General features: G+C 42.2%; 1 long non-coding RNA gene across 1 annotated transcript; it reads left to right on the top strand.

Annotated features, from left to right (window-relative positions):
• Positions 1–8503: 8503 nt before the first annotated feature.
• On the top strand, positions 8504–21210 carry LOC134515046 (uncharacterized). The gene is made up of 5 exons (XR_010070863.1): positions 8504–8587; positions 10674–10771; positions 17311–17452; positions 18366–18657; positions 20086–21210. It is a non-coding gene; the product is annotated as an uncharacterized LOC134515046 (long non-coding RNA).
• Positions 21211–23120: the final 1910 nt, after the last annotated feature.

The raw sequence follows: 23120 nt of genomic DNA, 5'->3' as shown, positions 1-23120 counted from the left end.
CCAGTGTAGTTACAACACCTGCATTGTTCTGCTGCCGGGAAATGTCCTGCATGTCTGCACCTCCAGCTTGCCCAGTGTTCAGCTCCTGTTGGGAATTTTCCAAAGTAAAACTCCTCCCTTCCTCTTCGCAGGTGCCACACATTCCTTGCTCCTGAGCTGCACAGAGCTCAGACAGTGCCCTCCCCATGGCAGCCGACAGTGCCACTTATGGACAGATGGACAGAGGTGAGGAACTCAGTGGAAACTTTGGCTAATGTGCTGTGGATCCATCCCATGTAGCAGATTCAAACATGAGTCAGAACATCACCACAGAGGTCTTGCTGCAGCACAACACTACAGATGCCTGAAATACAGTCCTTGCCAAGGGGGAGAAGAGGAGCACCAGATAGGGCCAGGGGTGTGTGTCTTACACTCAGGGCACGAGACTTGACTGAGCTCAATCTGTAGGTTACAGAAATCACCCTCAGACCAGAAAGTCTGAAATGATCCTCTACACTGAACTCCACAAAAATCTCCCTCAGTCGTGCAAGTCTGAAATGCCTCTGCATTGAACAGGTAGGAAAGAAGGAGTAACAGGTGAGAGCTTTGCTGTTGTGTCTTGCTGCTGTTTGATGAGAATTCTTCATCAGGAACAGAAACTGAACCATCTGTGATTGGGGCTCTAGGCTGGGATGTGTGAAGGGTGTATAAAGTCTCCCGGCCTAGTTTTCCTACAGTCTTGAGTAAACCACTCATTTCTCATTTGCAGAAAGGGCTTGTAGGGCCTGTCTTTATCTGTCTTACCCTGGTAGACTCAAAGGTGCTTTGTCAAGGCCATGGTTTGGAAACTGCTAAGCAAGTCTGGCCAAGGCCCATAGGTGCTCCTGTAACACAAGGCAAGAAGAGCAGCAAAATTTAATGAGATTCTCCCTCAAGAGGGACAGAGGGAAGGAGAGCCTTTCTAGAGATGAATACTGCCACAGTCTGTATTACCTGCAAAACTAGACTGAAGTTCAAGGTAAATACAGTTTCTTTTTCTGTTGTCTTTACTAAAGGCAAAAATCCAATTACTTCTGATAAATATAAAATGTAAATCTATATGACCTAAGAGTAATAAGAAAACTGGTCTCCCATCGGAGAACCCTGTGCAGTTTTCAGTGTAAGAAACAGGCCATAACCCCTCCATAGGCAATACAATTAATCAAATAATAAAATTATGCTAAGCCAGTGCTGATGATCATTTCAAAGGATAAGTATAGTTACTCTGGCTTGCAAATAAAAAACAAAAGTAGTTGAAAGTTAGAACACGGAGCAAATGGACTATTCTGAATCCTCCCTCTATTGTTAAACTGTACAAATCTATTGCTTTTCTAATAAATAATCCCAGAACAGAACATTTTCTTGCCAATATTTTCAGCAGCGGAAGCCAAGCCAGAAGGTTCTGAAACCAACATATTGGCATGGGTGTTTTTTTTCTCCTTCTCCTAATATACCATGGAATCTAGTTAAATATTTTTCCACTCCTTACTTCTCTCTGCGTCTTCTGGAGAAAATGTGAGTCCTATTTCCTCATAAAAATATCTTAGCATTTGACAGGTTGGGTGTCTTTGATCCTGAAATGTTTTTGGATGATTTTTCTCCCCCACTTTGACTTTGTAATATAACGCTCCATAAAAAGTATATGCATATATGCAATTTTAAGAGGGGATCCTTATTTGAAATTAAACTTTTACACCAATTAACCTCCTCCCAGTGCACTATAAAGTGCAGTAAAAACAGTGCTCTTACAGAGACCCTTGCAATTCTCAGATTGATGCCTCCCTGGCTGTGGAACCCAGAACATCTGCTTTAAATTAGCTCTGATGGAAGGTCTACTTGTAAATGCATGACTTAATCAGCCTTACTAAAGTAAATGGCACATACTGTAGCAGAGGGTGCTTCAGAGTCAGACTCAAACCTGTCTTTCTTTTGAAGCAGAGAGGGGGGAAAAAAAAGGGGGGCACAGAGGGGGCAAACTTTAAACCAAAGGCGATTTCTTTTTTTTTCCTTTTATGAGCTGACATTAGTAGACGTGTGGCTGTACCATAGCCAGCCTAACTCCCAAGCAATATGTGCAGCTGTAGAGGGTAAGCCTGCCTTGTTCCTCCCCATGTTCATATACCCATGCTTTCAGGCCCTGTTTAGGCGAAGAGTGCAGTGCATTCATGGAGGTGTGCTAGGTAGTCTTCTTGTTTGCCTGCAGGCTCTTGCCCAGACTCCCTCAGTGCCCAGTTTGTCCTGAGAATAGTGTAACAGCAGCTCATCCAGATGACTTTGCATAAAGACGAGTGTCTCTGCATTGCTCAGACCCTGCTAACCTTTCCTGGAAAAAAGGAGCCACTGGCTTCCTGTTGGTTTTTAACTGTGGGGATTGTGAAGGGTGAAGAATTGCAGAAGGTTCTTATGAGGCTGAGTGACTGGGCAATAAAATGACAGATGAAATTCAGTGTATATAAACATAAAGCGATGCATGTGGGGAAAAACAATCCTAGACTCATTATAAAATGATGGGCTCTGAGCTGACTATTACCACTAAGAAGTGAACCTTGAATGAAAACATCAGCTAAGGGCTCAGAAGCTATTCCTCTGTTAGGAATGATTAGGAAAGGAATAGAGAGCAAAACAAAAATCACTTAATCACTCTCTACAGCCATGGTCCATCCACACCCCAAATAATGTGTGTTTTTTTGTCCTCTCATCTGAAAAAACGCATAGAGTAAACTGGAAAAGTTCAAAAAAAGGCAAAATGGATGATCAAAGGTTTGGAATGACTTCCACATGAGAAATTATTGAATCTGGAAAAGAAACAGATTGGGGGTGGGAGTATGACAGAGGTCTACAGCACCACAAATGCTGAGAGGCTGAGCAGGGATCAACTGTTCATTCTCTTTTCCAATACAAGAACTTGTGGGCATGACATGGAGCTAGTAAGAGCCAGGTTAAAAACAACAGGAAGTGTTTCTTCACATGGTGGTAATAGAGCTGTGGAAATCCATACCAGAGAATGTTATGGATGCAAGTTTAGTGGTTTCAAGGGGAGAATGAATGAGAACTTAGAAGAGATGAATACATTAGGGAATCAGGAGATAGGAACTAGGGAAAATACTGCCAGAGAAAAGAAAAACTAGAAAAATTAGAAAAAAGATCTAGAGAGGAAGAGAATAGCAAAGCAAAAGGGCAAGTGAAATGAGAGAAGACACTGGGGAGACAGAAGAACTGATCTGGAAAGGGACTACTCACACTTGCAAGCTGCATGAGAAAGGTTGTAAAATACACATGGAAGGTACAAGGACCTAGACCAAAGAAGATGTGAAGAAAAAGGGGAGAAAGGTACATACAGGTGGGAATGAGAACCAACGGAAATACTCAGGAAAGTAAGGTCTACTGTTTACCTGCCAAGAAGAGAGAGCTATGTGCTGCGGATAACAGAATGATATCGCTTCACTGCATATTGGTTGTGCTGAGGCATTACGCATGCCATATAAAGTGGAGAAACAACACCATAGATGCAAAACGGGGTCCACAAAACTCAGAAACCAGGGCTGGCTGTGCAATCTTAATTTGGCCCTATTGTTCTTTACAGTCTAATTACTCAAGTGTATCCTTTTCTCAAAACTAACTCACACATCTTGTTTCCTCTGCCCTTGCCCAGAGCAGCTTTCGTCCCCTCCACGTTTGAATAAGGCTGCTCTCTACTTTGTGCTGGTTGAACACCAGGGGAGAAGCCACAGAAGAGCCAAGGACCTCTTCTCAGTGCCCGTGTCCTCAAACCCAAATGACAGAGCAATAATTACAGAGACAGTCCTTCTGAGTCCCCAACAGGCATCCATAATTGCCCTGTGGGGAGGTCCCAGTCCAGTCTGAACAGCACCAGGAACTGTAAGGTAGTTGAACATGCTCAGTAAAAGCTGTTTTTGTATTTGTTGTGGTTGGTTTGTTGTTGTGGTTTTTTTCTTTTGTTTAGCAGATGTATAAAAAGTGTTTTCTGAGCATGAGGGAACTCTTGAGTTTTTCAGAGGCTTCTTGCTTGTGCTGTATGGGAAGATTTTCATAGGCACGGCAAAAGTCACCTTCCAACAACATACCATCTCTCAAGTTCTTCACTCAGAAGGTAAGAAGCACAACAGCTATTAACAGAAGAGGCACTATAATTGTTTTAACATAGATAAAACAGTATGTTTCTCCCAACCCTATTTTTTTGAAAGAGACAACTCCTTTGTTTTGAATAATACATCTTTTAAAAATTCCCAAACATTCAAAATGAAACTTCTGGAATAGATGAGAAATCTCAGTGCATGTAATTGCATTTTCATAAATTATAAGCAATCAAAATCAGGACATTACAATGGCAAATGATGAGCAATTATAATAAAAGGCAGTGCAATTGGTCCAACATGTACCGCAATTAACATCATTATGCAATATTTTTTTTCTTATTTTGGAACTACCTGTACTTAGGAAGAGAGAAGTTTTAAAATAACACATGTATACACTAAGAACACTGGAAAAGTGGAAAACATGGGTGCTATGTTACCGAGCACTATGTATTTCACTTCGCATGGCTATCTTTAGAGTGTGCTTCAGGAACGCACATTAGGGTGTGAGACTGGGTCTGCTGGATTCAGTGGAACTTTAATATATGCCCTTAAACCGGACTGAGGCTTTTCCAACCCAGAAATCATACACTAATACAAATCTCAATAGGCATGTTAATGGAACATTGCCGTTTGTATCCACACTCATCGAAGTGGGCAGATAAAAACTTAGACTGACATAATTTAGAGTCAGAGTGGACCATCAGATTATCTAGTCTAGTTTAGCAACGAGTAATCCACTTGCTAAGGGTAAATCTCTTTTGAGACCAGTAATTTGAGTTTGGCACAAGCCTAAATCTGGTTTGGCTGAAATCTCTTTTCCAGAAAGGCATCGTGTCCTGATCTGAACACAGAAAGAGACAGAAAGCCTCTCATTTTCCTTGGTCATGAGTCCCTGCAACTTTCTATCTGTTCAATGTTTCCTTCCAAGAGTTAAAACTCTCTTCAACCTATGGGGTTTTGTGATACCATTCCTTTTTGGGTTAGAGAGCTTTCAGTACTTGGCATTTTGATGGAGACACTTATACACTGTCATTAAGTCACTTCTAGACTTCTGTTTGTTTGTTTTTGATGAGTGAAACAGCCCGAGCTGTTTAAGTGTCTATCTGTCATTTTCTCCAGCCCTTGATCAGCATTTTTGGTGCACAAAATCTCAACATCCAAAACACTAAGTGACCACTCCCATTCATGTGGCTTACTGTATTACAGAGCACACTTCTCCACCCCACAAAAGACAGCATTAGACCCTTGTTCAGAAATCCTCTCAACAAGCCATACTACCAAAAGGCTTAGATTTTATTTTTCTGAAAGGAAGGCTGTGCAAACATAGCTAGTGGAAGTCTGGCAAGCAGCTTCGTCTTCCATTTCCTCTGTTGAGATGCTTGGGACTCTTTGTCTGAATTGCTCTGCACTTTACAATATAAAAATATGGTTTCTGGGAAAAGCCTCCTCTCACTCTGCTGGTTCCACTCAAAACAGAATTAAGCCAGAGTTAAATGGGAGCTTTCAAACCCCAGCATTTCCTGGGGGCCTGCTCTTTGCTATCAATCCATGATTTCTTTACAGCTCATTTTCAGATGCATTTGTTAGAAGTTATTCTCTGGCTACACCCTTCTTTCTTTATGTCATAAATCAGTCGGTTCTGGCCTGCCTGGACACTGCTCAGTACTCCCAGTGCCATTCCTGCCAGCCCTCACAAAATGCAGCAGGCTGAGTCATACCTCAGCAAAAGGTCTGTAATTGCCCAATTTCATGTTATTTCTTTTCCATTAGAGAGCCAAACTAGGGGTGACCATTTACATTTTTTGGGTAATACATATTCTAAGTAATGCCTTGTTGCTGTTTTCTTTTCCTCTTCTTTACTTTCTTTCTGTTTTATTCATTATATGTGATTCTAAAAAGCAATTATTTAGCATTTATTTAGCATTGGTCTTTTAATGTTAGAAAATGGGAGACATATTGATTGGTAGTTGCTCATGTGAAGTTGTTTAAATAGTACTTTAAAAGACATTAAGCAGCATTTCACATCAAAAACCACTCAGACACGTGTATTTGGAAAGATACTGACTAGACTTATATTTCCTGTATTAAAATACTTGTATAAAAATGTGTTCTCTTCTGATTTATCAAACAAGCAAATGACCCTCTGGAGGGTTTCTGGTTCAGACATGAATACCAAAACAAAATCTTAGTGAATCATTTGAACTTGCTAGAATTTTCCATATGAAGACCATTATAAATGTATCAATATTATGGTGTGTGCATATTCAATACATGCCTGAAATCTGTATCACTATAATGTTAGCTCTTGAGATGTACAAGTATAAATGCATACAAGAACACCAAGAAGACATACAGAGAATATCAATTCCTTATTCACATTTGGTTTGCTCATGCTGACAAAATGTTTAGCTAAACTTATCTCCTCAGCTCAGCACCATAAATTTCAGCTGAGATAGGAGGAACTTGTTTTCACGTAATTGTTTTGCACATTTAGGGACAAGAAAACACTACAGTAAGACCCACTGAGCAGATCTGAGCAGATAATTTGACCCATCTGTAGGATTTAGGAGTAGGTTGGAAGATGTCAAAATATTTTAAGCAATTTAAAATCATGTGTCTAATTCAGCCCTGAGATATACGCGCATAAAAAAACTCTACCAGATGTTGTAAGAAAGACAGGGAATTGTGGCAGACATGGGAAAACTAGAGCGAAAAGAGAGGAAAGTGTACAGATTTTGGCTTAGACCAGGAATTCAGGTCCTGATCTGAAACCCAACGGGGCTGATGGGAAGATTCCTATTGTTCCCAAAGGTTTTTGGCTAATATTTCCTAATATTAGCTAAAAAAACATTAGAGTCAGTGAGGCACTGAAATATCACAGGGATGACAGCCACAGTGCCTGATACAGATTAGGCGGCTTTTTGCTTAGGCCAGAATTAAGCTGAGGGACAGACGTATGGATGATAAATGTGTGTGTGTGTAAATGTGTGCATATATCTATATATAGATTTGTGTAGCGTAGGTTTTACAGAATTACTCTGTGGCTTTTCCAGTTTGGGTGATGTTCATTTTCTGCCAATCACCTCACCATCCCTACCAATGAACTGGCATTGCTTGATTTTCTAGCTCTAATTTTATGTGGCCGGAGACTCTATGTCAGAAATGAAGCCTGGGAGAAGTGTGCTCCAGCTCCACAAGCAGCCAGCCCCAAGTAAGGGTGATGGGCTTGGTGTGATTCTGGTCCCAAGACTGTCGAGGAGAAGCTAAATGCTTATTTAGGTGGAGGGGAGGAAAGCTGCCTGAACTGGTGGTACTACGATGAGGAGCTGTGGCTTGTTTGGCTTCTCAGATGTGGAACCTCCTAAACTGCGAAAGAAAAAAAAATAATACCCTGTATAGGGTATAAAACCCCCGAAAAATGGCTCATGAAAAAGGCGAGGAGCTGGATTTACCTTTCTACCACGGGAAAAGCCTGGCACAAACCGCAGCCAGGGAAGAGCAGAAACTAAAGATTTATTTGCTTGCATTGTCAAAGATCAGAAGCTAAAACTTAGTCATTAAGACTGTGTGATTTGAACAGTGTGGAGAAGAAATATTAATTAGGCACTAATGAAGGAAAGCTATGGCTGACTGTCAGACTGAGGGCTCAGCTCGTGGACGTAGGAATCTCTCCGTGTTAGTCCTGTGAGTAAACTGAAATGCTTTTGGGGCAAGGGAAGAGCCCGGAAAGAGAATGGAGCTGGTTCTGGTTATGTTTTAGGTACACACCACCCTGTAATGTTGAGCTCTGATCACCAGGAGGTACAAATGGGTCCGATATACCAACATAATAATAAGACTGAGAGAGGGAGGAAAAACCTCCTCGTATGTGTTCACTGGGGTTTCCCTTTTTATACTGTTAAAATTAATCCAAGTGTTTGAACACCAGCTGATTTTGGACGTTTTTATGAAATATCTCTTTTAAAAGTGATTTGCTTTAGGATGGTGAACCAGATAGCAGAGGAAGCAATAAGAAAGCAGCTGAAGGCGCAAAATTAGATGCAGTTACAGTGCTACTTCCACGGTGATTTGTTCCTTGTGTGCGGCTCTTGCCAGTTCTTCTAATGGCAGATCTGCAGCCATGGCACAGATTTAACGGGATGGGCAAAGTCACTGCCTCCCACCGCCATCTTGTCGGCCCCTGGTGCTGGGGGGGGCACTTCGAGCCTCGCAGCACACCCGCACCCTCCATCCACCGACGCCCGCCATGAGGAGAGCCCGCCTCCGCTGAGGGGAAAGAGGGGGGAAGCAAGGAACAGCGCCTCTGATTGGCTGCCCAACACACAGGCCCGCCTCCAGGGGGTAAAAGCAGCCAATCCAAGCTGGCGAAAGGGAGAGCAGGGTTCCCAGGGGCAGGTACCACAGCACTCGGCCTCTGGCTGTCGTCCGCTGCCTCTCCGTGCTGCCGGCGGAGCCCAGGGCAAAACTCAGAGGTGTGAGCTGGGGATGAGCAAAACCGATAGGGACTGGGGTGTGGGGGGTGCACCGGGGCGTGTGGGTGTGAAAGAGGGGTTGTGAGAGTGAGGTAGGAGGCAGGGCGATGCCAGGCTCCCAAGGGCTGAAATTTCGCAGGAGTCTGGGTGGAGATCTCACTGCCATGTGTACACCTGCTGGGAGGATTCAGAAGCGAGATGAGAGGCTGCGCGTCACGCTTCAGTCTAGCTTGAACTCTCTTGGGCTTAAAAATTTGCATCCTGGTCTATGCAGCTTTCTTTAAGTCAAGTGTTACAAGTTCAGCTGTGTGTTAACGGTGGGGGGGGGAGGGATTGGGTTGTCACAGTTTCATTCAGTCAGTAAGTTTTTGCTTTCCAAATAAAGGTAGCCATGTTCTATTACCTTATGTTAAAACTGACTTTGAACCGACACAGCTGAATCAAAGCTAACCCATACGCAAGTCAGATGGGATTGTTGTTTCTCTTCCTTCAGGTTTTTTGGCCAGGGAGGTCCTCCCTTGTAGTGTCAGAGCTGCAATGAACTCAGAGCAGTTTGGTAGAATCATAGCATCATTTAAGTTTGAAAAGACCTTTTAGTTCATAGAGTCAAACCATTAACCTAACACTGCCATTAACCATGTCCCTAAGTGGCACGTATGGAGGTCTCTTAAATATCTCCAGGGATGTTTACTGGATTATACTCCACCTGGGCAGGCTGTTCCAATGCCTGATAACCCTTTTGATGAAGAAATTTTTCCTAATATCCGAACTAAACCTCCCCTGGCACAACTTGAGGCTATTTACTCTTGTCCTATCACTTGTTACTTGGGAAAAGGGACCAACCCTCACCTCACCACAACCTTCTTTCAGGTAGCTGTAAGACAGTGACAAGGTCTCCCCTCAGCTTCCTTTTCTCCAGGCTAAACAATCCCAGCTCCCTCAGCCGCTCATCATAAGACTTGTGCTTGAGACCCTTCACCAGCTTTGTTGTCTTTCTTTGGTCATGCTCCAGGACCTCAATGTCTGTCTTGTAGTGAGGAACCCAAAACTGAACACTGTATTCAAGGTGTGGCCTCACCAGTGCTGAGTACAGGGGGACGATCACTTCCCTAGTCCTGCTGGCCACACTATACAAGCCAGGATGCTATTGGCCTTCTTGGCTACCTTGGCACACTGCTGGCTCATATTCAGCCAGCTGTCGACCGAAACCCCTGTGTCTTTTCCGATGGACAGCTTTCCTGCCCATCTTGGTGACACCTGCATCGTCCTATCGCTACACTCCGTCATAAAGAGTCCCTCCCCATCCTTCCTGTAGGCCCCCTTTAGGTACTGGAAGGCCGCTATAAGGTCTCCCTGGAGCCTTCTCTTCTCCAGGCTGAACAACCCCAACTGTCTCAAGCCTGTCTTTGTAGGAGAGGTGCTCCAACCCTCTGATCATCTTTGTGGCCCTCCTCTGGACCCGTTCCAAACAGGTCCGTGTCCTTCTTGTGCTGAGGACTCCAAAGCTGGATGCAGTACTCCAGGTGGGGTCTCACAAGAGAGGAGCAGAGGGGCAGAATCACCTCCCTCAACCTGCTGGCCACGCTTCTTTTGATGCAGCCCAGGATGCGGTTGGCTTTCTGCACTGCAAGTGCGCATTGTTGGGTCCTGTTGAGCTTCTCCTCAGGGCAGCTCTCAATCCATTCTCTGCCCAGCCTGTATTTGTGCTTGGGATTGCTGTGACCCAGGTCCTTGCACTTGGCCTGGTTGAACTTCATGAGGTTCGCACAGGCCCACCTCTCAAGCCTGTCCAGGTCCCTCTGGATGGCAGAGTGTTTCCATGCGAAAGTGTGTTTTTAGTAATTGTTAGTGTTAGCATGTGAAAAGCTTAGATGAAATATTCTGTGGGTCTGCATCAGACATGAGTGTTGCTAGATGTCTTCCATAAACTGATACCTGATTATAATAATCAGCACAGTGATGTCCAGCGTGCCTGTTTTGCTCTGCTACTGAAATATGAGCACATCTAAGTTCATGTGGGTGTGTATCTATCTATGTACTTCAGCAAGTGTGGGAATTAACTCCATTTCTGTATTTCATTTCATAGGAAGGGCCCATTTCTTGCACTTAATACCCATCAAGTGTTTGTCTGACTCTGCAGCATGAGAACTCTGGAATTATGCCTTGTAATTCAGGAACTTCAAGGTTTGTAAACCCTCAAATGTTTCATTGTTGCCTTTGTTGTTTATATTTGCCTTCCCTTATATATCTCACTGCTTTCTTTTAGTTAAAATATATGCTATGATGGCCTGGGATAAAGTATGTAGACCATATCTGCATATGGGATAAGCTAGTAGAAGCTACTCCAGAGTTTCCCTTTCAGTAAGAGGGCTTTGCGACATGAACATAAATCTTTGAAGTATGTGTTGAGCCAGCTGCTACATCATTTAAAAATAGGTTGGTGCCAACAAGACAGATCACTCAACTTGGGGGCCATAAACAGAAATCAAAGACATGCATTAGCAATGACCCAGTGTTTGTGTGGTTCCACGACTGCCCCTTCTAGCACGTATGTGATGGTGTTGCAGAATACTCTACTGTCACTTTTATAATGTATCAATGTCACCCAGCCTGGGAAGGTGCTGTATGTAGGAGGCTGTATGAAGGTGGAAGACATTTTCTAACTTTTTATGTTAGATTGCAGTCAGTTTTCTTAACTTCACATTAAAGGAGAGGTTTAAAGAGTTCTTGTTCTTATATTGCCAGCAGCTTGGGTGACATGCCATTTGGATATTAAATACTTGAATAGGGTCAAAGCCTATGAAGTGGTCAAAGGGAAAGAAACAAGGTCAAAAGTTTAAGCCATGATACATGGTAGGCAAGGAGAACTCATATTTTAAGTAGTCTAGACAGCATATTAGCAGAGAAAGCTTACTGTGTTGTACTCTGTTTATGGGAGTTTTCCATAAACTGCAGAAAATATTAGGAATGCGGCATAACCAAAGCTTTGCCTTTTCCTGTTGAGAATAAACTGTTGTGCAGTTTACGTTCAAAGAGCATGGTACCTATACACGCTTAATTCAAGTAAAAGGGCCACAGGGCCTTCGGGGAAAAGATGCCCCAAAACCCCCAACTTATTTATTTTTTCCCCATCCAAAAAAAAAAAAGTAATTTATGTATCTGTCTGGAGACAGGTATAACATAGTCATTGGCACTTTATAGCAGATTTAGGAGGCAACTGCAGTATTTGGGCACCTGTGTTTTTTATGTTCACGTGTATATATTTTCTTGTTTGCAGAATGAAAAATATGCAGTCTTGATTAATTTACTTTGCTCGGCATGTTTCAAGCTTTTTTTTTCTCACTGAATAAAAAGCAAAGTATGTGGCATTTTCAGTCCATAAATCTTGCTTGCTGTGGGCTAAGTTCTGCTCGCAGCTCTTATTTAGAGTGAGTTAATGAGGCCAACACGTACCTCAGGGCAGAATTTGGACCTCTGAGGCTACCTGGGTAAAGCCGCCTAAGTGGAAGGATGGTTAAAGCACTGGCTTGGGACTTGACACACTTGGGTTCAGTTCAGTTCAGCTCAGCTCTGTGATGTGACCTGTGAGCTCTTGGGGAAAGTTGCTTACGTTCTCTCAGGCTCCGTGGCTGTGCTCCTCGATGGTCCTGAATTGCAACACTTACACTCTTTGTTTTCTTCAGTTTTGTGCTAAAAAGTCATATGCTTATCTGCCCCTTTGCATCACTACAGAAATGGAAACAATCATTATTTTGGTCTAACATGAATGCCAGTTTTTTGGGGCAGGGACCAGTTTTTCGTTTGATTCTTTTCTACAAGAAAATAAAGTTGTCTGAAATGTTCTGTCAACAGCAGTGACATCAACAAATCTGATTACTGATGTATCATACAGTGAATATCTATTAGCTCTAATCAAGAAATTCTTGCCAAAACTCACCTGAGAAATACTGGTCTTACCCTCAAAGGTTACCTGCAGATACTTAACTAAAAAGAGGGCACTGAAATAGCTGCCCACGTTGGTGCATATCCAAAATACAACTCTCAAGACAGTTTTATGCAAAAACCTCAGCTATTGCAGTTCTGTCTTTCACTCAGACAGACTGGCTGTCTAAATTGTGAACACATTCATAGTCCTCATGAAGAAGAACCCCCTATCTGGACTATAAACCACCAACAGCAGTTACGTTTTTCAAGGGTGACAGTATTCTTTAGGAATAATTTCTGAACTTTAGATCAGGAGTTTAAAATATTGCAGATCAGGAGTTTAAAATATTTCAGTGGGATTTTCAACAGTCCTCTTTGGAAGCTGTGTTGGGCCAATGCAAAGCAGTTTTGTAAAGCCGACCATAAGTACTTTGAGTCATACTGCCCACTTACCTGCAGGTATTAACATATACTGAACATTTTGCTTAATCTTGTATGTATGCGAACACTGTAAGGTTTTCAGTTTGATTGTGGCTGGATTTGTATTTTGTAAAGGTGAAGCCATGAGAAGAAAGAACAGGGAGAAAAATCAAATAGGATTAAGAAAGGGAAAGGCAGGAAGATGTGAAAAAACAAAGACGTGGGAGCTATGTGAAAGAGCAAAATGAGGACATAGAAAAAATATTAATTAATAAATATTATCTATGTGAAGTATATAACAGTCCAGCCAGCTCCAGACATATGAGATACACCCAATCTTATACAAATGTTATGACACTGCAAAAGAGTTTCAAATTTGAATATGTTCTTATTGCTTGTATGCGTGTGTGGTCGTAAAGCACCACTGAACAAGGACCGAGAGACAGCAGAGTGAGCAGCTATTCTCTGCCAGGAAGATAGCTGGGATTTGAATTCTAAATAGGCTTATAGTTTACAGTGCCCCTTGCAACAAAGTCAATGTGCTGCAGGTCTGTTCACTAGGATGGCAGGCTGTGTGCCTGTCATCTCAGAAAGAAAAGTGAACTTTTCTTCCCAAGAGAGTAAGGAAGGATGTCTGAACTTCCAGCAAGGTAAGCTGAGGAAGTTCACATGGAACAGAAGTCTCACTGTGAAGATGAGATGAGGGAGGATTTTTAGCAATGTGCAGTGATGAGTCATTGCAACTTCTATTAATATAATTGGCACGTATGTAAATAAATTCACATGTGCTCCTCTGAAAAGTTAGCTCATGAGGTCAGTCAGCAATAATAAACCAAGAAGAAAAGCAGTTTCATAAGAACAGTGAGGCATGGCATTATTTTTCAGGCATTTTAGAAAGAAAAGCAACAAGTTGGTCATTTGCAGTGGAACAAATGACTGTATCTCAGAAATTGTCTTTTAGCTCTGCACAGGTATGTTTCATGCGCTTCAGAAACCACATTCATTTGCATGTGGTTTCGTAGAAAAGTTTCTGAAGAAATCTGTGCATTCTCTGATTGCTTAAGGACAACATATGGTGTGTAGATGTATGGCCAGATCTGGGCATGTAAATCAGCACAGCTCCCTGGAGATCAATGGAGCTTCATTATGTTATACCCATTGAGGATCTGACCATGTATAACAGGAGCTGGATGAAGTCCTTTCATGTTTCAGGTAGTGTTATACATTAGCACCATAATGCAGGGCTGCCTTTCTCCTCCCCTCGTAAAAGTCTAAAACCTGTTGCCTATTATGCCCTTAGCCACCCATTCATAGTTCAGACACCCTTGAGTCCAACATTGTACAAGAAGAAACTTGTGTTCTCTGAACAAAAGCTGCTGCTGCTCTTAGGGTGGGACTTTCCAGACTTATGGGTTATCCTAATAAAACCCAGGAATGTTTTAAAGGCAGTAGCATTAGAGACCACCAACTATTTTATTGTTGAAGTCTAAAAGAAAAATCTATTATACCTGAGAATGACCCTGTAGCTGTTTCTTTTAGCAGGCTCCTAAGAAAAGTAGAAGGGCTGAATTTTTACAGGGGCATTAGTGCATAATTTTAGATTGCATGAGTCTGGGTAGTTACACACAACTATTGTCGTAAGGGTATGAGAAAATAAACTGGATTTGGCCCCGTCACATCTCCTTTCTAACACACGACATAGAAGAAACAGTATAAACAAAGAAGACCAAATCTTGCCTATTCAGTATGACTATTTTTACTTTTCTAGATGTTTGTTTGTCCTAGCCTTATCAGCGTAACATGTGAGCAAAACATACATACATAAAATATGTCAAAACATGCATACACCTGCACAATCTTCCCATGAAACAGATCACAGTTAATAAACAAACAGGGAATTTTATAGGTTGAAAACTGAATCACCAAAAACTGAAAACCTGAATCACCTCAAAATGCTTCAGTGCACAATCTCCATTGACATAAATGGACTAAGTAACTGTATCTGGTGGATCTGGGCTTCCCGTGCCCAAGGCTGTATAAGAAGGTATCGGGTAATGAAACAAGTTCTCTTGAGAGCCAAACCAATACCGCGCGCATCATTTATTTTAATGCTTGTCCTGCTGAAGGTAATAAAGGAGATGATGTGAAAGCGAGCCATGCTCCATAGTTAATGAAAGTGGCTAGTGGCTGTTGTCCTTGGCATGTGGCTTTTAATTTTTGGAAACCCTGATGACAGGTTTGCTTAGATTCAGTGATCCGAATGCCTCATCTAGATTCCTAGATAGTCATATGGTTATGCAGAACCTCCTTCACTAGCCATACCTTTTGCCATTAATTATAGCTTTGTTGGCCACTATGTTAATATTTCTGTCATGAAGTACTGTCTATGGAGGATGTGAATATATAATGGAGATTTTCAGAGGTGAGGATTTAATTACGCAAGTGTTGCTTGCCTTCTCAAAAGAGCAATGTCCAACTGTCTCTCTCAATACGGGAGGATATATGTAATTGAGAAGATCTGAGCCCAGCCATAAAACTCGCTGTGGCCCTGACACTTGAGACATAGGGCCAGGTTGTCAAACTCTCAGACAAAGAACAGTTGTTCAAAATACACCGAGGGAACCGGCATCTCTGCATGTGAATGTCCGCCACAGTGTATATGGTAGCCTAATTTACACCTACAAATCCCAGTAAGTATTTGTACTGCCTGCCGATAGGGAAGGTTACAGGAACTGATCTGAAAGGAGGCCTACAGAGCTGGCTCCCTGCCTTACTAGTTTAGAGGAAAATCCAGAGGAAAATTCCTGCCAACTTGGCTGTTTTTAAGTTATGCTTCAAATGACAGAAAAACAGAAATTAAAAGCGTTGGATACGTTTTGGCCTTATCTTAAGTTAGTTTGATTTAAATTGTGATAACTCAAAATGGGATTACCTTTTAAAACATCCTTGTTTGATTCCCCCTCTAAATAAGAGGGGAGAAAAACAGACACAAAGGAACAATGATCAAGATCTAGAGATTTAAAAATCAGCTGCTGCGCTTAGACCAATGTATTCCCTGATCTACCCACACGTTTATTCTCTTGCTCACACACAGACAGAATTAATTCATCCCAAGATGCAACTGTGCATCTGTTTTATATATTTGACTAGTCACTTAAGAAATATTTTTAACTTGTGGGGAGCATTTACAAGTGTAAGAGCAGGAAAGGTGACAAATAAAGGTGAGAGTATACATTTCCCAGACAAGAACAATGAGATGTAATAACTATGGACAAAAATCTACTTCTCTGTGATCCATCCTGTATGTAATCCCCAGCAGGGATTCAGTGATTTCACCTGGAAAGTATTGAGAGGTTGTAAGGAAATTCTGCCTGATAATAGAAGGCATAGGTAGGAGTCAGGTCATCTACATCCACATCCACAGTAGCGCAAATTTCTATTGTTTGGTTTGAAGGTAATCTCAAGCTGTCGGTTAAATCAGGCTAGCTATTAGCTGCTCATCCAAACCAGCACATGACAATATGAAGCAATAGATAGGAATGTACGAGGCAGGATAAAGTCTAAATAAAGGATCCTGTCGACTTCCAGACAAACCCCTTGTTTCCTCAGGTGAACTTTTGCCTTCATTCCTACTCATGACTCTTCCTATTAAAATGCAAAGACGTGTTCCTCTCTCTGACAGCAGTTGGGTCTTAAACGAATTTCCTGACTTAATTGCCCCCCCCACAAATGCAAACTGAAGATCCGTCTCTGTTCTGAGCCCATGCTTCTTTCCAGGTTACTTAAACTGACAGGGATTTCTCTTCTAGTCAGAGTGTCCCTACTGACAGGGCTGCAGATGAGGAAAGGAGGCTGACCACAAGATGCTGAGAAGTGAACTACCTCTGACTGCCTTCAAATCCTTTTCCTAGTCCCAAAGGAATGCATTCAGGAGGCCAAATGTCTCAGGAAGCAGCTGCCACATTAAATACTTCTAGCTGGGGATCGGTCCTGAGATGGTGGGAAAGTTGAACTCGTTTGGAAAATGTTAGTGAAATTGCCCTCGAAACCAGCTTAGCAGAGAGCTGCCGCTCAGCTCATGTTTCAATGGCACAGAGGAGATAAGAACTCCCCCTCACAGGGCAGAGGCAAGGAGCTTTAGCACTTGATACGTCAAATCTTGTTTAGGGTAAAATAAGCAAAATTGCAGTGTTTCATTGCTTTGGAACTGGGATATTTTTTTCCTCCTCCTGAAGGATGACAGTCCATTTTGTGCAGTATATCCAGGAGGTGCAATGTCAGGAAAAGATGTCTACAGTCAGACATCTGAGAATTGTGAAGTTAGAGTGGGATTAAAAGCATGTTGTATTCTCTGAGATTCTGTTCTGTCACGGTTTCAGGAGCAAGGCCGCATCCCAGCGCGGAGAACGTGTGTGTTCACTGCAAGAGAGGAAAAGCTGATTGCATTAGGGGCTTGCTCTACTTCCTATCTTACGTCTAGAGACCGTGGTTAGTGCAAGCACAAATGCTGGGCTGAAAAAGGTAATAAAACCCCTTGATTCACCATATTTATAACAAAACTCATCAACTGTGACTAGTTAATTCTCCAGTTACCAGAGTTTTGGGGGAAATAAGATTTATCCTTTGCTGTTTGCTTTTTCTTGGGATAGGTTACATAATTTAGGGAGGATCATCATCACTTTTATTTTTTTAATAACATAAATCCTTCTAAAAACAATGCATCTGTGTTGTATATATAGAGAAACTCCAACAAAGATTTTTTGGGGAACGACACCTTCCCAAATTCTAATTGTTCTAATTCCGGAAGTGTTTTAGGTGAGTGGAATAGACCTGCTGTTCGCAGAGTAAGAGTTTAACTGCTTTGCAGTGTTGCAGCCAAGACCGACCTCTGCAGGACAAACTGAAACAAGTCTAAGGAAAACTAGACTGAATGAAGCTGTGGCCTGTAGTAGTGGCAATAAAAAGTAAGCGTTCTCCCATTTTTTGGAGAAAGACTTTTCCTCTTTCCCGATTTATTTCAGTCAAACTCATATGGTATGGTTACAGAAAGGGGAAGGTGAAATTTTTGTGTGAGCTGCAGCCCTCCTCCAAGAGGGTTTCATTTGCTCTGATGCACAGAATGCATCTGCACTGATGCACAGAATGGTTGTGAAGGGTAATAAACTCTTGCCACTAGTTCTATTTAGGGTGAAAAGCTCCTTGCAAAGTGGTTATCGAGCCCTAGGACAGGCCGTGCTTTACTGTGAATTTGAAAGGTTACACAAAGGTGAAACTCTGCCTAACGCTGAAAAGGGTATTAAGATTTTTCCAAGCCCCCTAGGACCAAACCTGAGATGGGGGACAGGGGGTGTGTGTGTGGCAGATTGGGAAGTGTTTTTCCTCCTACATGCTGAAACTTAGTTTAAATCTTTTTTCTTCTCTCTTTTTTTTCAAGGGTCCTGGATCAAAAAGTTGCCTTGACTGTTTTAATGGCTGTTCTGGTTCTTTTCCTTCTAATTACTTGCCAGTGCCAGAGTGAGTTGTTCTTGTACAGTCAGCACTGCAGATTCTTTGGAGACCCCAAAACAGTTGAATAAAAGCTAGTAAATCTAACAAGTTGCTCAGTGAGCAGTGGAACTTGTGAAGCCAGGCTTCCTGTGCCTCTCCAGTGTGGATGCTTTGGTGTCTAATAACATCAGTGTCTCTGAAGTGGTTGCACATGTGGATTCTCTGATGGCTGATAAGAGGTGAGCTCAGACTGTAGTTTTTCTCCTCTGAGGAGTTTCTGACTTCAGTCTCTCCCCTTTTCTGATGTCTATGTGAGAAGTAGGAACTTGATGTATTTGAGTCTTCAGCTCTGCTGTAAGGTTTGCAAGACAGATTTAAGTGCTATAGAGGGAGAAGGGGGGAATAGCAAAGACTAATGAACACATGTGCACACACACACGTGCACACATGGAGTAGTTTGGCAAACTTTTAGGCTGGCCACTGAAAAATGCAGCACCCCTCTTCCTCTTTGCTCACTGCAGGCTGCCCGTTGCTCCTCTCTGAGCATTCTTGGCACAGGCATTTTACACAGCTGGGTGGTGAACTGATCACACTTAAAAATGCGGGAATGATTGGGTTTGGATATTAGGTTTGGGTTAATAAGACTGCATGGCTTGCCTTTTCTTCAGCCAGCACCGTTCCCTCATCTGATTTGCTGCAAGGCTGCACAAACACTTCCTGCAGAGGCAGAAGTGGGTGGCCAGGAGGAGTGGGGTGAGGGGGTGCAAGTATTTTTTCTTTACACTGGCAGCGCCTCCTGTAAATGCACACTGAACTACAGCTACAGACACTGTAAGAGCACAGTCCTTCCTTCTTAAGGAAATAAAGCTAAAATTATCTATAAAAAAAGCGGTGGGTTTGATACCTAGCAAAGGAAGAATAAATATAAAACCAATGGTCAAAATATGAAGATTTGTTTTTCCAGCAACTCTAACTTAACGCAAAGAGATACTTTTTGCAAGAATAAAGAAGGGGGCAGACAGAGCAAAGAGGCTTTGCAACTACATCAAGCTCTCAAATGAATTTTAACAAAACATTCAAATTACCATGTAAAAAATAGCAGTGGGGAAGTCATGGCAAGGAATATAATAGTCCTAAGGAGATAATCACACCAAAAGCATTGCCTAAGGATGCTTAAACGTCCATCACAGTACTGGCTATTGTTCCATGGAAGAGGTAGTGTTTCTTTGAACGCTTAACAGTTTTACTGTATGTCCAGCTAGCTTTTCATTAGATTTGTGCACCCTTCTCACTTTTTAAAATGGCAAAGTAGCATTACTGAAATGACATCTGAGATATGCATGAATTACATGTCATTGTTGGGAGTGTTAGGGAAGAGTTCTGTGCTTGTGTTATGCAGGACATCTGATTTGGTTATCACAACAATTCCTTATGGCCTAAAAATCTATTAATGTATCACTGCCTGAGCTTTGGCTACTGAAAAAAACAGGTTATTGTTGAAACGGAGCTTTTGAGACCTGGTTTCTAAGTGCCAGAAACTTCCTGGCTTTCAGATGTATTTTGTATGTGGTTCTTTCTCTTTGGCGTTGAGAAACATAGCCTTGGATCCTTCTTCTGTTGTGATGGACTGGTAATCTTCAGTTCTGCTCCAATTGATTGTTTTTCAGAGCCACAACTGGCAACAAAGACACTCTGATTCTGGTTTGGATGTCATGTTTCTGGACCTCTGTGGAGTTTCAGGACTTGCATCTTGAATGGCCAGGAAGATCTGAAGTCCCTGCTATTATTTCTTGTTCGCTATCCCTGTTACTGTCAGTTATCATCCTTATTCCTACCGTTGTTGAAGCTGCAGAAACCTAGAAGAGGAAGACAAGCTCTCCCTGCAAAGAGCTGGTCATGCCCACTTTACGTTATATTCATGTTATGACTATCAGCATACTGCTTTCATTCTCCTAACTCTGCACTATGCTATGGGATGTAGCTAAGGAAGGACTTATGCTCAAAATAGTATTTTGAGAAGTGTTACTTCAGGTAGAAAAAAATTACAAACTATGAGCACACGGATTTCCCCTTCCATAGGCAGTATAACTGTGATTACTGTTGGGCAAGTAGTTCTGGAGTTAGAAATCAGGAAACCTGACAATGTCATGGTTGGTAATCATCTGACAACTGACCACTGTTCTGCTTAGTGCCAACTGGCAAACACCTACCATAACCAGTGCAATGGAAAAACACAGCAATGCAATGTCCAGCAATACCTACATTATTCCTCATATTCCTGCTTTAGCCTTTTACTGAAAATTTAGTTACGGTCTTAATTACTCTTCTGTAGTCTATGTGCTGCAGAAATACACTGGAATTGATTAAAATGCCTATAATTTTTGCCCAAGGTAAACGACTTAAGTCATTGATTTGAAGCAGGATTTCATTTCGATTATACCACAGTCACTGGACTCTTGAACTGCTTCAGTTCCCTGCTTGCTTCCAGGAGACTTTCTTTTTTAATATGCTCAGTCTCTGCTCCTCAGCCATCTGGTTTACAGCTCTTCAGCATTTTCATCCCAATCCCCTTCATATGCAAGCCCAGATTACAGAAGTTTGTTCCAGCTCCAGATAAGTAGTAGCTGGATTTTTCTGTCCCAGTTGCCAAAACTGCCACTGTCCATCAGAGGGAACACAGTCCAGCTACGCATCGCAACCTACAGGGCCTTGAGGTGCTTGTCCTGTAGCCCTTATTTTGGTGAGTCATGTGTACAGAAATGAATATTGATCAAGGGTAAATATCCCACGCTCCCAACAGGAAAATAAAAATGTGATTACAAAGTTGATTACAGAAATGGATGTTTTCTTTGCTGAAGACTTTACATTTTTGCTATTCCACCAGAAAGTTTGAACCAGCACTAGTTAAACATGAGGAGTGGATTTCATTTGTCCAAATGGAAGTGCCTACAGTATAGCCCTCTGTGCTGTGCTAATATTCTGCATTTCTTTATAGTCCATGGAGAAGAGAGGCACGCACAGTGTGTGATTTATCTTACTGAGTACATCTGAAGCAATTCAGATGAACTAGATGTGGAAGTAGTCTAGTTCATCTTCATACTCTCCAGTCATTAAAGGGAACATAAAGTGATTACTAAACAGACCTTAAAGTACAAAATCCACTCTAACCCCTTAGAGAAATAAGATGTCAGAATGTTGGCAACTTTGTTGGTTATTGCATTTTTTCACCCTGTTTAGGCTGAGCACCTATAGGTCATGAATATCTTAGGGTGATTCTCACAATCAGGTATTGCCGTTGTGACATTATTACCACAAGCCGCAGCTCAGAAAGGCCTCCAGATTAGCTGAAATGTGCTTTTCGCCAACATCAGGTAGGTATATGTCTCTTTCCCTTGCTTTTTGTTTGCAGGGAGGGGGAAGGGGAGCAAACCATGTCTTTTGCAATTCAAAACTTAACAGTCTCCACTTGTGTCAGAGTTCCTGTATGACTTCCTTATAGTACGCTGGGATCTTATGGAACGGAGGATTTTGTTTCACGCACATCTGTCTTTTTCGAACCCACATCACCACAACAGCAAACACTTGGTTTTAGTGACCTCCTGTGCCAATACTTGTGTCTCATTGGGAAGGAAAAGGATTTTCCTCACTTGGCAGGTGAACATTTAGGCTGTCTCGTATTCCATCTTCTGAGAGCCAAGGTCTGCAGAACATGCATTATGAAGGCAGCAGTCTTAAGGCCTCAGGAGAATGAGCCAGTGTTATTAAACCTGTGCTTTTTTTCCTTTGCAGCAACAGTGTTTTTCAGCTTGTGGTCTGTGTACCTCTGGGAGTCTTAGGGAATACTCTAAGAGGTCCATGAAAAACGAGTAACAGAAGCAAGCCCATTGTCTGTTGGTTTAAATTCTCTATACAAGGATACATACCTCTTTTGGAAAAAAAAATTAGGGGGCTTGTGAATTTAAAACTGTTGAAAACTGCAGTTCCATAATGTTACAAGAAGTAATTTTTCTAAACGCTTAGATGCGTGAAGGGTCAGAGGGTGAATTATTCTACCTTTGGGGTTAGCACAATCACTCGGGCAACAGCAGTTGCTCCAATAAGCATTTAATTATTTTGTACAAACAGGAGAGACTGAAAAAGTCCTACCTCTGAATATCCTATAGTGCAGTAATTAGGAAAATCTCTAGGAAGGTGAGAAGCTTGAACTGGGCAGGAAAAAATGTGAAGCTTAGCACATCTGTGAGGAAAGTTCCCACCTTCTCTATACTGGGTATATAAAAGCAACACCTTTCCACACATCTCTCTTCTTGATGTTTTGTGCCGTGTGGGATCTGGTAAATGTTTCCCTGTGGCTGAACAGTTGGGAGTTGGAGTGGTTGTATACACGCTCAGTAACAAGAGACTGTGAGGGTGGTAATCTAGATGTATAGGCTCAAGTAGCACTGCAGCTTGGGTGCTGGAGATCTGTGTTTGTGAGTTGGGTACCAAAAGATGCTTCGTGATTAAGCCCTTCATGATTCACCCAAGGCCACACAAGAGGTCTTCGGTAGAGCAAGTATGTAAGGCTGAGTTTGCCAAATATGAGCCCAGTACCGTAACCACAGGGCTGTGATGTCTCTATTAACACCAGAGAGGCAGTGACCGGATTAAGGGTGAGCAAGAGAAGGTTTTTTTTCCCCACAGGGAGTTTTAAAAGGGAACC

This window comes from Chroicocephalus ridibundus, chromosome 4 (assembly GCF_963924245.1).
Source record: "Chroicocephalus ridibundus chromosome 4, bChrRid1.1, whole genome shotgun sequence".
In the NCBI taxonomy this organism is placed as follows: domain Eukaryota; kingdom Metazoa; phylum Chordata; class Aves; order Charadriiformes; family Laridae; genus Chroicocephalus; species Chroicocephalus ridibundus.
Note: the sequence above shows the minus strand (reverse complement) of the source record. Positions and strands in the feature narration are given on the sequence as shown.